This window comes from Hakea prostrata, chromosome 11, assembly GCF_041222555.1.
Source record: "Hakea prostrata isolate BN-2017 chromosome 11, UWA_Hpros_2, whole genome shotgun sequence".
Classification (NCBI taxonomy): Eukaryota; Viridiplantae; Streptophyta; class Magnoliopsida; order Proteales; family Proteaceae; genus Hakea; species Hakea prostrata.
In genome coordinates, this window is record NC_142610.1 from 14,490,171 (window position 1) to 14,506,193 (window position 16,023).

Below are 16,023 nucleotides of genomic sequence, written 5' to 3' on the forward strand. Positions count from 1 at the left end.
ATCCAAAAGTTAAACGAGAAACCCCTCTTATGAGACACAGAAAATCATCTGGTCGACATCTTCCTGAAAAGAGAGGGGGGCCCATTCACGGCGTGAGATAGAATACGAAGCTTCCCTTCTTCTATGGGGGGGGGTGATGACTGGTGAGATCTCAAAATCTTTTCTTCTTTCTTTTTAAGACTGAAATCTCACTTCCATTTTCTGAGAAGTTTGTTTTTGGCAGTTCCCTCCATGCAGATAGTTAGGGAGACTCTTCTCCAGAGGTACAATCTTGCTCTAGCGGCCGCCAGGTCTGAGCATGACGAGATCCAACATCCTCAAAGTGATGCTGCGGCCCCTACAGATTCGCATCCGCAACCGGTAACAAGAATTCCAGTAAAATCCTTGGAAGAAGTCCTCCAAGAAGTGAAGGAGGAGACAGGCCTTCCGGCCTCATTGGAGGAAGCTGACCGAGAAGCTGTCTCAGTTGAGGGAAGAGCGTCTCCGCCCTCCCCAAAACCGAAAATTGGTAAAGGAAAAAATCGCAAGCGATTGCTGTCCCCTCCCAAGACAAAAAACAAGGAGAAGAATGTAAAAATCAGCTTCCTCGGGAAGGGCCCGATCAACAAACCAACAAGTACTCCTAAGAGCACTTCGCCTGGGAAAACAAGCCAGAAGAAGGTCTTCCTAGGTCCTTCCTCCAGGACCCGTAGAGCTTCCTTGAGACAAAAAGAGAAGAAATCTGCCGAGTCATAGGAGAAGAAGAAATTCAGAAACTCTGTGCGTTCAATACATAAATACAAAGGAAGTCAAGTTCGGCTGTTGGCTGGCTACTCTTCTTTTCATTCATGCAGCCTGGAAAAGTCCCTATTATTATTATTTTTTAATTTTTATTTTCTGCCTTTTCTTGGTTCCCTTCTCAAATTAAAAGAAGAAGAAGAAAATAGTGCAATTTTTCTTTTTTTGGACGATAATCTTCACTCGATCGTCAATGGAGTCTTCACTCCTCAATGGAGTTTATCATTTGCTAGCTGGACTAACTCGATCGTCGGAGGTGGCTTCCCGTCCTCAGAGGCGGCCCACTTTCACCTTGCGTTGGCTCAGGAACAAGGGCTGGATCTGGAGCGAACCAAGGAGCTAAGATTACTTTTCTTGCACCAACACCATCCAATCAGAACCAATTCTTGCTGAACTGCCAAAGACTCTCCGCAACCCTTTGTTGGACGAGATAACTAGGGGTTTCCCATCTAATGGCCGTTGAGGCCAATCTAGTAAACCATTAATGTCAATTTCATAATTTTTCTTTATCTGAACCCTATTTGGGTTACTACTCATTTCTTTTACATCTTGTATCCCAAAGTCACTGACATTATTGAGATCTGCAGAATCCTTGCTAATCACCTTTACTTCAGGAGTAGCTATCTCACCTGCAAGTAAATCATCAGTAGAAGACGCCCTCAATTTTGGTGAGGATGGGCAACTGTAACATTTATGTCTTGTTTTTGTGGAGACTTATTCAGGGTCCTCCGAATGATTGATTCCCATTTTGGAATTGGATTGTTATCCTCTGCCCCCAAAACATTCCCAGCATTTAAAGGGACCACCTCTTGGAAACTGTAGAGGAGGATAGATAAGCAATGTCAACCCAAAAAAATGTTTGATATTTTCATTAGCCAAAGCGTGAAAACAAGCACGCACATGGAGTTTATAGAAAAGAGTTATTAGTGCTCAAACAGACGACAAAACTAGGCATTTGATGGAAGAAAAAAAGACGAGGAATGTATATGAGTACAAACAGAACAATGATGTGCTAATGGGCTTCAAACCAATGATTGGGGAGAAAAATAAAAATAAAGCATCAGCACTCAAAATAAGTACAAGATGCAGAGGCAATTCCAGTCGCTACCAAAGAGTCAGATATTATAATTGCACGTAACAAGAAAAAAGGATACTGAGGATTATTATAAGTTGAACAGTGCCATGAAAAACATAAACACAACAATCGTTGTAAAAGAATAATGATGCAACAAGCCATGGGAAGTCTTCCACGACATAAATAAAAAATTTATAGTCAGTTGAGATTCGAGTCTTAAACCATCATCATGGTGTCTTGCTCAGATGTTGTCACGAAGGATGCTCATAGAATTGAAACTAAGATCTCATCAAAGAGGTCGGATCTGAATACAACAGCTACCATTACATCAAATCACCATATAGGTCTAATAGATGGTAGGCACAGGCAGGCAGAGAACTACCTGTTCACCAGATGTGGTTGGAAAACTTTAACGAGGATAATACAGTGAGAACAAGCAGAGTGGATAGCAGCTTATTCACTTGATGAGGTTGGAAAACTTTGACAAGATCATACAAGAAGATAATTAGAGTGACCAATGAGTATGCATCTCTGGTTATGGTTCAGATAGGATCCTGAGCTGCAGCAGTACCAGAATACATTTTGGCTTTCAGATAATAATTAAAAATATCTTACGATTTATGGAAAGATTTCATATTAAAAGCAATGTTATATGTTTCAGATAAATGTAAGCGGTCCCTTTTTTCGTTTCTCAATAGACTTTGTCCTATGTTCAGCAGGCATTCATGAAACCCTAGAAATTCAATGGGATCCATCAGTCAGAGGAATTACTCACCCAAGGACATACAAGTCTGCAGGTTCTTCCATACAAAGCCATTCTTCAATATCAAATTCCTCATATGGGAGTCTTCCAGCAACATTCCATGAGCCTATTGTCACCCCATCTAGGAAAAAAGAAAGATCTATATTGATCCTTATGCCGCAACAATCAATTACTTGAGCAGGAGGCATTTGATAAAAGTTGGTTTTTGTGCTTGGAAATTTCTAGGCAAAGACCTATCCAATGTGGGTTCTTAACCCCTTCACATTTTCATATGATACAAGGCATAACTTAGCTTCAGATGATAATTATAAAACATGGTTATCTGTGACTGCATGGAAGTGCATGTTGTTGCGTAGCCTTTATTGTTACTTGACATCCTGCTTTGACTCTTATAGATCTTTGTCATTCTTCATAAAATGGAATCGTAAGATATCCTTGTGTTTCCTAGTTCCTAGAAGACGAGTGCAATAACCAAGGCCACTCCCACCACAAGTCCTACACCTGTAGAGTGATCAAGCAATTTGATGAAAAAGGGAGACTAAGTAAAATCACCATATACGAAAAACTGCATTGGGCACCAATCAGAAACTGGTGCCTTACCATTTTGGCCACTCCCCTTTTGGAAGCATCACCAGATGTGCAAAGTTCGTCCTGCCTACCGTATAAATCATGAGAATCAAATGCAAATGACACAGTCTCCATCCTGAATTGTGAACTTATGGTGGCTTATCAAGACAAACATCATAGTAGCAGAGAGACTGAGAGAGATTGAGACCTCTTCCCTGGCACTGGTAGCACTTATCTCTTCCACTTCCTCCACATACAATACAAGATGGATATGGCTTCTTACGTTGTTCTTTCCGAACATTTGACTAGAACCAGCAAGGGACTACCATTAAGTAAGCTAGCTAATTATGATTTCAATAACATAGATTATCCTAAATATGAATCAAGTTCTTACAATGAACTTAAAATCCCTTCAGAACAGTGTTCCACGAAACTCAAGGGGGAATCTCTTCTACATGTGGCAATTGAGTAACCAAAATTATTGAGATTGCTAGTGTAATACTCTAAGCAAACTCGCATTTTATATTGTAAAATCCGGCCTTATCCTAACCCTGACCCGGCCCGGATTTTGTACTGTTGTAGGTCCGAAGACCCGAAGTGGAGGTAGAAGAGACTTGTGGGCCCTCATAGTTGAAGATTCGATGTTTGATCCAGAGCCTATGGACATTGACAGTGATGCCCCTTACTTGAGCACATTATCAGTGTTTAGTAAAAATCTGCACATCGAAGAAGATTGAATTAGTTGAAGCACCTATTGAATTCCTGTGCTCAATCCAAAGGTATTTCTTGAAACTAGACTTGTTGATTGACTTGTAGGAGAAAACCCAACTCAATTCGGATCAGTCTCGCCTTCCAAATCCATGTTCTAAGTTTGCTGTCAGCCTTGGTCGACTGCTTGGTTGATTGACCAGTCGACCAGCAGTTATGAAATTCGAAAAATCACAAAAATCTTTACCATTTTGACCCTACCTTTTTGGAACTCGTGAATGAAAATCTACCCTGATCATTGGCACTCCAGAGAACGAGGAGTGACATTCCCTATGCCATCTCTTGGTGTTTGTGAAGATCATTGGCTCCAATCATTGGTTTTCCATCTCAATCATCACTTCAAGGTATGGATTCTCTTATTCTTCTTTTAATCTACTCAACCTCCTATTGAATTATACTCTTTGGACCATGGCTGAAGTGATGCAACCTTGCAAACACTTGGCCATGAGCTTCCCCTTTTCATTTCCATCAATCTCAATTCATTCTTGCTATGATTATGTTCACCTACATTACAATCCCATGATTCCTTTCATTTCAACATATTCTTTAATTCAAACTGAGGTATAGATGTATGCTAGGTTTGAATTACTATCGATTCATGATTCTAAATTAGTTCTTATCATCCCCTTAACTGATTCCCCATCAATTCTTGCTATTGCAATCAATTCCAATTCAATACTTGATGTTTAGCATATAGAACATAGGGTTTCAATATGGGTATTCATAATTGGACCATTGGATCGTGATAAGTTTTGGTGTGTAGTGTCCCCATATTGCCATAATCATGCCCTCCAAGTTTCATATCTATCGGAGCACCGGAAGATCAGTTTCAGGCCAAATCCCCATTTCTGCCCGCTCTTTGTTTGCTTTGTCGATCGCTTGGTCGACCGAGTTGACCAGCCAGATTGACCAAGATATGACAAGCAACTTTGTCTTTGGCCAAATTGCTTCGTTTGACCCCCGATTCGATTGTTTTCTTCTCTAATGTTGATTATATGTTGTCTAGGGTACAAACCCTAATTTTGGGCTATTCTTGGTGATTCTTGGTATTACTTCCGACTTGATTAAGGTATGGACAGTCGTTACCTCAAGTACGCTGATTATGCAAATCTACTTCTACTTTGGAAACTTAGTAGATATACTTCATTAGTGTATTCCTTAGCCATGTATGACTGTTGTATGCACTTATTATCAGTAATATTATGTTACATGTCATTCGGAATATCATGCTTAATTATTCTTTATGATTACATATATGATAGATCATGTTATACTACGCTTTGTTTATATGATGAATTATTGATCATGTATGATATGATGAGATTGAGCTTGTGAATGACTAAGTATGACTTGGGATTGGGAAGTGTCCTACCGACACTTCTGTCCTTGGACATCGGAGGGAATAGTATGGGATGTTCTCCGAAGGTGTCCATCGACACTTTCTCGGGTTATTGGATGACATACATAGGATTGTCTAGATGTATGGCTAGGACTATCCTCGCTGTATCAGACCCGAATCGGAAGGGTATTGAGACCGAACGACCCGTGGTAGGGTATGGTTTGATGGGCGCTCAAGACCGGTAACCACCCCGTGAGAGACATAAACCATATTGAGGATACCCGGAAGGGGCCATTTATTGGTAGGGTTGCAAATGGATAGACTTGGGCTCACGATCACTCAAGACCGGTAACCAATCCGTGAGAGGATGTGAGAGCTTCTCGTTTAACATTTGTGGATGACCAATAGGGTTGATGAGTCCGTAGTCCGAGTTGGTTGTAGCTATAGGAAACGCTGACTCTAGTGTGAAGGATACGGAACCGAGTTGGTCAGTGCCATAGGAGAAGTATCCAGTGATACGACTGAGTAGATGACTTGCATTGGGCTAGGCTTCGCCGTGACATGCGCCAATACTTATACCAATGGTGATGTGAGAGAGTGGTGACCTAATCCCCAACCATGGTTTCCGATGAGGACATTACCCAATTACCCCAGCGGACCCAAGATATCATGTATGATTAAGGGGGAGAGACAGACGACCTAAAGAAGTATGGTGCTATGGCTTAAAGCATGTCTACCTCGGGAGACTAGCATACTCGAGTTAGAATCATATTGCATTATTGTCTCATATCATCTTGCATCATATTATGATTTGTGCATGGTGGAACGACTCGCCATGCTTGAGTTCTTTGAACTCATTTCCTTTTGTGCAATTGTTTTGTTAGACATATTTGCAGGTACCGAAGACATTGATGGCTCCTACTATGAGGCGGAGCGGATCCCTCATACTACGGTGAAGGTTCAAGCTATTACGAAGATTGTGGTGAAGGTGCCGAGGGTGATTACCCTCCGTACTTGAGTTAGTCGACCTTGTTTTGGGAGAGGCCGTGCTTGGTTTCTTTTGTGTACACATACGAGGACACTTTATACAAAACGGAGGAGACCCTAGCTTAGGCCCATTTTTTGTCATTCCGGAACTTGGATATGTCATGTAATTTTTATGGATTTACTCTTTGATTATGGTTTGTAATTTAACTTAATCAACCACTTTCCGCTTCTAACCGAGGGAGTGACTGCCGATCACTCTCCCTCTCTTTTAGGAATTTCCTTTATATGCACTTGATACCTTATAATTTTCCGCACTCGATTTGATTATCTTCTCTTATCCATTTTGATCTAATTATTACTTGTTTAAAACATTGATTATATTGTTCGTGATTATGTTATCGTGTATGTGGGAGGCATGGCCACTCGATCCTTGATCCTCGGGCTGTGGATCACATTCCCGGTGTATGCTAGATAGGATACCGGCTGGGTGGATGTGACATATATGGTAACTTAAAATTCAACAATTGTCTTTTAACTAAGACATCCATTCAATGTGTCAAAGGCTTGCGCACAATCGAGTTCGGGAGGGCAATTTTCCTACACAGTGTTACCCCAACATTTTTTTCCTCGGAATTTGTTTCCATACCTTGACCTCAGTGTTTCCATACCTTGACCTCAGGCTACAAATGTGGCCCACCGACATTGGCCAAGGCTGTTTCAACTAATGGACATCCATTCAACTAGTATATGTTGAAGGGCCTGTTGTCTTGAATATTTAATATTAATGTTACTTGGTGTATCTTGGATGCGGGGATCTGTTTCTTTTCCAAACATAGCTGTGTTTTGTTTGTTCACATTTAACATCTGGTCATAAGGTGGGGGATCAACAAAGACGTAACGCTGATGTGAATGAAATCTTACGACTCACCAAATTCTCTTCAGTCATTGATGCAGGTCAACCACAGAATATTCCATTTCTTACCAGTTTTTTTTTTCAATTTCACATTGCCAGTACCTGATCATTATGGGAAACCGGTTTTTTCTGTTTAAAATTTTCATCAGCAGGAAAGTCTTAGTATTTTATGGAGTGTCTTATTTTCATCAGCAGGAAATCCTTGTCCTTTGCTGACTCCATGCCAAGTATAGGGGTCAATTTGTGCTTTTGAATCCAAATATTAATGACAGATTACTTAATTACTATACTCCACTCCTTTTCTTCCTCTCAAGTAGTTTGAATTGGCTAAGTCTTCTTCGCTTTACCAAAAGCAGAAAAAAAAAGCTGGAAATCAAGTAGATCCATATCTTCTATCTCAACCTTTAGGGAAGAGTACTTCAAACAAAAATCATTGGGAGTCAAGCTTTTCTGTAAAGCTCATGTTATAATATGCGAAAATGAGCCAAAGGAAGAGATGACTTCTCATTTTTCTGCTGTCCTTGGCCCTCCGGTTTTTTTGCTTTTTGTTGAACTCATTTTTTATTTTTTTTTATTCAAATACCCTGACTATTTTATAGAAAATGAATCATTCTTAATTTCTCTTACATCTAGCATGAATTCAGTCATCAATTACCAAAAATTCAACCCCATCTTCATATGTGAATAATCTGAATGTTCCAAGGCTTGTTGAGTATTTAGGATTGGCAAGACTAGAACTTTGTGGTATTTATTACATAAATAAAAAATAAAATAAAAAAGGGCTGTACTGACTGCATAGATCTCCCAACACTGCGTGGTCTAGGAGAGTAGGAGGGTCACAATGTATGCAGCTTCACCCCTGCTTTGCAAAGAATATGTTTTGCCGGCCGACTTGAACCCATAACCCCTAGGTTACAGTGTGAGCAAACCTACCATTTCTCCAAGGTCTGACCTCAGTTGAAATAGATAAATATGGAACCTCGCAAACAGTTAGTAATGACTTGCAAATCATGTCATCCAGTTAAACGTTCTACTTCTTCTTCCACGGGAAAGAAAGGAAATTAATAATGAGTTTGATGTTACTAAAATGGTTAGTTAGATGATTAGAAATTTCTGCTTGCTATATTGGTAGATTACTAATTGTTTATGTTTTTGGTACACATTGTGCTTTTAGAATTTGTCCTAACTGGTCTTATGATGTTAGGACAAATTATTAAAGAATTTTCAGAAGATACTTTATAAAGCTTTAGACTGGGTAGAGGAGGGTTGGTCCGTTGGTGCATTGGTTTGGCCATGGCCCCCGGATTTTTTGAAATTGTAAATATCCTTGTTTTTTTTCTTATTTCTCTATCTTTAAATGTGAAATACCACTATTTGGCCCCCTCCAAAAATTAAAAATAAAAATTTAAGATAAAGATGATGGGTACAAATGTCATTCATAATCTTTATCTAATGGTTATCATTAAATCCCTAGTTTTAAGGAATAAAAGGTTAAATTATAATTAAAAACTAACTCTTTCTCAAATTTTCTCCACATAATATATTCTTAGATGGGACCTACAGTGGGTCCCACATACATTCGGCCCCCCCCCATGTTCAATCCTGGCTCCGCCCCTGGTTGAGTTACACTAGAGTTCCCGGCTTGGTTCGGGTCGCACATGGGTTCATACTGTGAGTGCGATCCTTAACCCTAAAGATATATTATATAGGTCCTTATTGTATAATTATATATAAATTCAATAACTAGCTCATTTTTGCCTGATGTGGGACTAATAGAAATCATAAGATAAAACCATAGAAATAAAACATATATTTAAATTAAAATAACATACATAAGGTTTAAATTCCTTCTCAAGAACCTACCCTTCTTCCTATGCTGCTGGTTACCAGCTTAATAGAGAAAGGAAATAGTTGATGAGTTCATGTCAGTGCTCTAACAGTTTTTTCAAAGTTTTTATTAACTTTATTATAGTGTTATATAAGAAAAATTCTGTTTCTTAATCCTTGAGGATAGCATATATATAATATTATAATACTGTTATATATGCATTGATAATATATATCTAGGGTGGATTTATTTTTGCAATATTAGAGGTGGACCCTTCTTTTAAATATACACGGTAGAAAGATGTGAAGATCTCTTGGTAGTCGATCCCTCATTTAGATAAAAAAAAAAAAAAAAAAAAAAATACTACTTTAAACCCAATTTTAGTGAGAATTGAACAAGAACTCTCGTATCATGAAGTGTGGATAAAGATACGAATTTATATCACTCCCTTATAGGTTTTTGTCTGAAAGTGTAGACTAGTTGACAATGAATTTTGAATTGAAGAAAAAAACTCATAAGTGTTAGTATTTTCTAACGTAAAACTTTTTTTCTTTTCTTTTTTACTTAATTTATTTTGAATGAAAACAAAAGGAGATGATGGGCAAGAGAGTAACGACCCATGAATGGCATTCTAAGTATCTTGACAACCCTTTCAGAATATTTGTTACTTTTCTCAAATCAGGGACTTGCTAGGATGATATCTATATTTATCCTTTTAAATTCAATCCGTACATCTATAAGCAAATCTGTTCTTTCTCAAGTCCTACATATTTAATACTCCAAAAGAAAGAGATTCAACCAAGTACATTAATATTGCTAGAATCTGAAAGGTGTTGCGTGGAAAGATTTAATGTATCCTTTCTCTGTGATAGAAATGGCGGATTCAGTGAAGAAGATTGATGTGGAATTCACAATTGAAGAGAGGAATTTGCTCTCCGTTGGTTAATGAAAGACGCAATTGACTTTGTTGAAAACAAAGATGAATTATTGACTATAATTACATACTGAAATCTATCAAAACTGAAATTTAAAAAAGTTATAAATTTCCCTAATGAGACTGTAGCTAATCCAATCAGTCAATTCAGGTTGCTCATTTAGTGCTACAACTGCAGTCACACTATCTAATGATATGAGAATGCTAGAAATACTCAAGGAAGTAGCTAAAGAAAGGCCATCAAGTATGGCTTCAAGTTCCACTACAAGAGCAGATAGTCCCCAACGATCCTTCGCTTTTGTTTGCCAAAATAGACTATATTGGTCCCATAAGATATAGCCACGTCTTCCTCTGCCTGTAGCCTTATCCCGAGCACCATCAAAATATAAATGAGAGGCGGATTCATCAATCCCCTATAGCCATGGTAAAAGGTGAGTGAACTTGCTGATCTGGTGTTTGCGATGAACAAGAGACTTGTTTTTGAGCTAACTGCATAGAGAGCCGAGTCATAATTTGAGCAATATTCACAGGCAGGCCTCTAAAAATGGTGCATTATGCAAATTCCAAAGCAAAGGGATGACCAAATGATATCAATTGATTGTAAATCTACATATCCTAAAAAAATTTCATGAACAAATTTCATGCAATCAAACAATGAAGAACCTAGAAATTCTGCAGTGTCTAGGTGAGAGTCTCCAACATTGTTTTGCATATTTACAATAAAAAAGTGCATGACTGACTGATTCACATTTTGATGCACATATCAAACATAGTAGGCCTGGGGAACCTTATCTAAAAGGTAATGGATTATGGCTTCATATGAAGCTCTCCAAAGAAAATGCCTTATTTTTGGAAGGGTGCGCATACTCCAAATATATTTCTAATAAGCAGATGTGGAAAAGAACAATGCAACATTACCTTAATTAAGTTTCAGCTCAAGCTCAAAGGAGAGGGAGTTCAATAGGGGTAATCATCTATTTCTAAACTTGTAATGAAACCAATTACCATTATTATTAAGCAATTATCCGTAATAAACCCCTCATTGAAACTTGTAAATATTTGGAAACCAACACACCCATATGCATTAATATGTAGGATAAAATAAAAGGAAACCATTCCACATAAACATAAACATACATGTAAATAATATTAAAAGATGGAGCATTAAAAATTGGATGTCCTTACCCTCTTCAACAACTAAACTGTCCAAAAAATCACTTCCCCTCATCTGTGCCAAGAGATGGGCTCAATCCAAATGGGCGGAGATGCATGAGAATGACAATAAGTTGGGTAGAAATTGAATTTAATGCTTTTATCTTCTAGCTGAAACACACCCAAATCATCACATGGTGTTCTTTTTAAATCAATGGTATTACGAATGTGATCAAAATAGTCATCTGTGAAGTATATGGAATTTCCTTTAAATCCGTTGTAGTGAAGTGCTGAGCAAGAGATGCAAGTGTTTCTGCCAATGAATAGCATTTGGTCACCCAAGTCCTCCACCTTAACCCAGCATAGTTGCTGTAAATCTAACTTGAATATCCAAAACATGAAAGTAGTTGTGGGAGATGTCGAATCATATGGATCAAGTGAATCCAATTTAATCCATCTTATAATCATTAGCAACTCTCCATGAGATTCCACCAAATAAAGAACTTTGATATGGCTTTCAAAATCTATTACTGGGGGAGGAGCAATGTTACAACTTGTTTCTCTTATCCAAGGAAGTAATTCCAAGAGTATAAGATCATAATCTTGCTTGATGGCGTACAGTCTTCCATCATAGACAATAATATCTTCAACTCCAGAAGAAAACCGGATATAGTACTGATGTTTCCACTCCTGATCCCCCGGCCTACAGAAAGCTAAATAATAACGGAAATAAAGAGCTATGACCAAACAATCATCTGGAATGGTTGCCACCGAGCCTGAGGATCCAATCAACTTGAGCTTGTTTTCATCCAAATTGAAGTTGTTAGCAGAAGTAGAATCAGGGGACAACAACATAGCCTTGCGAATGTAATTGGAGAGCAGACGATCCCCCTCAAAATATGGAATAAGAGGAAGGGTAGATTGAGGGGGAAGTGCAATGCGAACCCTAGTAAATGGATTGTAAAGAAACATGGATTCCTCAACATTACCCAACATTATTAGCCATCCCCAGTTAGACCCACAACACAGAAGACCAGGTAGTTTAGGCATGTCTAAGTTGTAAACTTTGCCATGGAAGGCACTGAAAAACCCCTGGTGATCAATATCACGTTTTGATTCTGAGAAGGAAAGCATCAGCCATGGGAATTGAGGTTTAAGGAATTGAGGCTTAAAGAGAAACTGACGCCATAATCTACAAACTGCACCAATACGATGAAACTCCACCAAGTCTAGTTTGTTCACTATTATCGCCAAGATTTCGTCCGGAAGTGCTGCCATAATTGTAGCAGTTCGGATATTATTGTCCTTGAAACCACCATGGCAATGGCAATGGCAATTTACAGTTGAGGAGAAACTAGGAAGGGAAGCCATGCATGCGCTAAGTTTACCAAGACGAACAAATAAACTGAGAAACTATTGAAGGGAAGAAGATCAAAATTAATACGGAATACCTACAGGACAAGGATTCACTCTGAGGCCTGATCCGATTATCTGCCTCTGCCTTGCTCTAATAAGTTTCAAATCATCCCTTCCATCTATCTATCTATATAGATCTCAAGAGTAGGATACTCTTCTTTCCTTTTCCGAGTAGGGTTCGGCCTCTTAAATATAATAATTTCAGTCATTTTTTTCTTTTTTCCCTTCTTAATTTCTTTTAAAAATAAACAGAAGGAGAAATTTACATGGGCAAAAGAGTCATGAGTCATGAAAGACTTCCACTCTTCTTTCTCAGCCTTCATATCCTTTCGAAGAATAGGAAAGAAAGAAAAATTTTCGCAATGTATTCCTACTGAAAGAATGACTCAGAGTCCAAACAATGAAGAAGTCTTTTGAAAGTGAAATTCAAGTTCAAAATTGAATTGAATTCACAAGATTTAAATTTGAATATACTTACCCATCAACAGCGCAGAAGGGAACATTTTGATTGTTTAAAATGAGCCCTCTACATCTAAAATTACAAGGCTTCTTCGTAGACACAAAGAAACCATTCCATTTATACTTGTTTTAATGGCAACACCAATGAGAGCAGATCCCAAATCAGGTGTGTTTGTTAGGCAATATTAGAATGCTTCTTGAGGAACAAAAGTATATCATGTTTATCATTGTTGGAATTTATTAATATAATTAATAAATTAAATGATCAAGGGCAAATTTGAAAACTCACTAGGGCGGTTACAAAATAGGGATATATATTTTGGTAACCACAATAAGTGAGTGTGTTTACATTACGTAAGTTTTCCAATAAAAGGAGCCGGCTCCCATCTCTCTCCCTCTCTCCAAGAAACGCAAGAAGGAGAAACCTAGTGGAGGTTTCCTTCCTTTGCCTTAGATCTTTCTTCCATCTTTTTCCACACGGCATTTGGGTTGTGGAAATACTTCCCTTTCCTTGTGATTGTGGAATCATCCCAGTAGAGATTTGGTGGTGGAACGAGAACGTGGATCCAGATTTACTTCCGCTGCGAATACTTCACAAAAGGGAAAGCGAATCTAGGTAAGGAATATTTTCCCGTCAATTAATTGAATTGAACTAATTGGAGTATTACCAACGTTGACATTGGCATCAGAGCCGTAGTTCCCACGATTCTCGATTCTTCCCCATTGTTTAATTTCATTGTATGGATCCAATAGGAGAATCTAGGGTTTAATACAAACCCATGGGAGAATTGATAGGGTTTTTGGAAACCCTTAAGTTTTGGGTTCGGATCCGAATGGAAGATCCTTGTAAATTTCCCTTATGATTTTTCGCATGAATTGATTATCCATGAAAATTATTTTTTGTTTAATAATTATTGCTTGAATTTTTTCATGTATTTTTGGATGATTTTTTGGGTGAAAAAAACATGTTTTACCGTTTTTTGAAAAAAGAAATTTCGTTTATAAAAAAATTGGAAAAAACGTCGATTTCTGGTCATTGTGGATCAGACGGACGATCGTCTGACCAGACGGTCGTCCGTCTATTGTCAGACAGATCACAGTGACCCAGACGTAATTTTTCGTGCGGGAGACGGTCATCGATCCAGTCGCGAGAATGCCGAGACGGAATTTCCGTCCGGGCGGACGATCATCCGTCTAGCACAAAAAGGCGGACGGTCATCCGTTTGGCACAAAAGGTAGACGGCAGTCCGTCTGGTCCCACGGTGCCAAACGGATGACTTCCACTACACCAAGGCCATCCCTCAAAAGGAAGGTACAAGACAAAACCTATAGAACAGCCAGAAAGTTGTGTGTGTGTGTGTGTGTGTGTGTGTGTGTGTGAGAGAGAGAGAGAGAGAGAGAGAGAGAGAGAGAGAGAGAGAGAGAGAGAGAGAGAGGATATGAAAAGAGAGTGTGTGCTGAACCATGATAGATTCAGCTTAGCCCATTAGAGTGACCCTCAGTTGATCTATATCTTAGCAATTAGACCGTTACAAAAGGTAAAGAAGTAAAACTAACATAAGTGAAGATTCAAAATGTGTTCCATGTTTTATGGTAACAATGTTTACGGATTTTTATTAATTAAAATGGAGCAATTATTTGATAAAACCACAGGCAATTCTGATACTCCATACCCTAGTCTATACCTTTCTCCCCTCTTAAAGAGGGGAAATATACTATTATGTAATTTATTTATTATGGACCTTTTTTCTTTTATTAATCTGATTTTATTATTTGTTTCATGGATATTTTGATTTTGAATCCATATTATGTGCTTGTAGCATGATTTAAGTGATAATTTCAGCGAGTGGTAAATTCTTATCACAGGAACATATTCTTCGTAACATGTTTATCAAACACCAACTTGTATTAATAGTGTTCCATAATGAATTTATCAAACACTTATTTTCAAACAAAGAACGATCTCTCAACACAAAAACATGTAAACGGTTTTACCCAAAAACTAATCCCTCAAAATGGAAACTTTACCAAACGAAAATTTAGTATCCTCTTCCCAACTATTTCTTTTTCTGAAAGGGAAAATAATATCTTAGTCCTAATATTACTCGAACTCTCGACATTCAGCTTTTTACTATAAATATATGACTTGCAAATTCATTATTTACTTTTCAAAAAACTCCTCTCTATTTCTTTTAGTTGTTTTCGAAGTGCGTTCTTCGCTGTCAAAAACCCTATTTGCTTGAGATTTTTAGAAGGCATTCGACACCAATTTCAAGCACTCTTCACAATCTTCTGCACTAACAATGTCTTCTTGGTAAAATTTTTCGAAGAGAGGGCGAGAATGAAACTTTTGAGATCAATCGATCAGCAGCCCTTCTATCCGACACCATTAAGAATTTCATAGAAGATGGATGTGTTGGTGATGATGATATGGTAATACCAGTACCGAACATCTGCTCTCAGATTCTCCCAAAGGTACTAGAGTATTGCAAGAAACACGCCAATGGAGATCAAATCGATGGTGATAAGAAAGGGAAAGAAATCACCGGAGATGACGATCATGCAGATCAGAATTCCAAAGTTGAAGATTTGAAGGAGTGGGAAGCAAAGTACATGGATATCGATCAACAAGATCTTTATCATCTCATGCTTGCAGCATATCATCTAAACATTAAAGTCTTGTTGGATTTGACAGTAGAGAAGACGGCTAGTATGATAAGGGGGAAAACTCCACAAGAGATTCGAGAAGCTTTCAACATCGAGAATGATTTTACTCCAGGAGAAGAAGAGCAGATCCAGAAAGAGTCTGGATGGGCTTTCAGGTGAATGAAATACATGAAACTATACAAATTGGGAAGTAAATTTTAGTATCATTGGTAGGTAAGGGATATGATTGTACTGGCAGATTTAGTTTGCTTTAGTCTGTGATTGATGTTATTTTGTTTTTGGGTTTTGAATATGTGACTTCAATTCATTAGGTTTCTCTTGTTCTTGCTTTATGGTGGTTCTTATTCATAGTGAAGTTGCACTTGTTTGTTTTCTATT

At 38.2% G+C, this 16,023-nt stretch overlaps 1 pseudogene; it reads left to right on the forward strand.

Annotated features, from left to right (window-relative positions):
• Positions 1-231: 231 nt before the first annotated feature.
• LOC149000287 (SKP1-like protein 1A pseudogene) lies at positions 232-15,804 on the forward strand (annotated as a pseudogene).
• Positions 15,805-16,023: the final 219 nt, after the last annotated feature.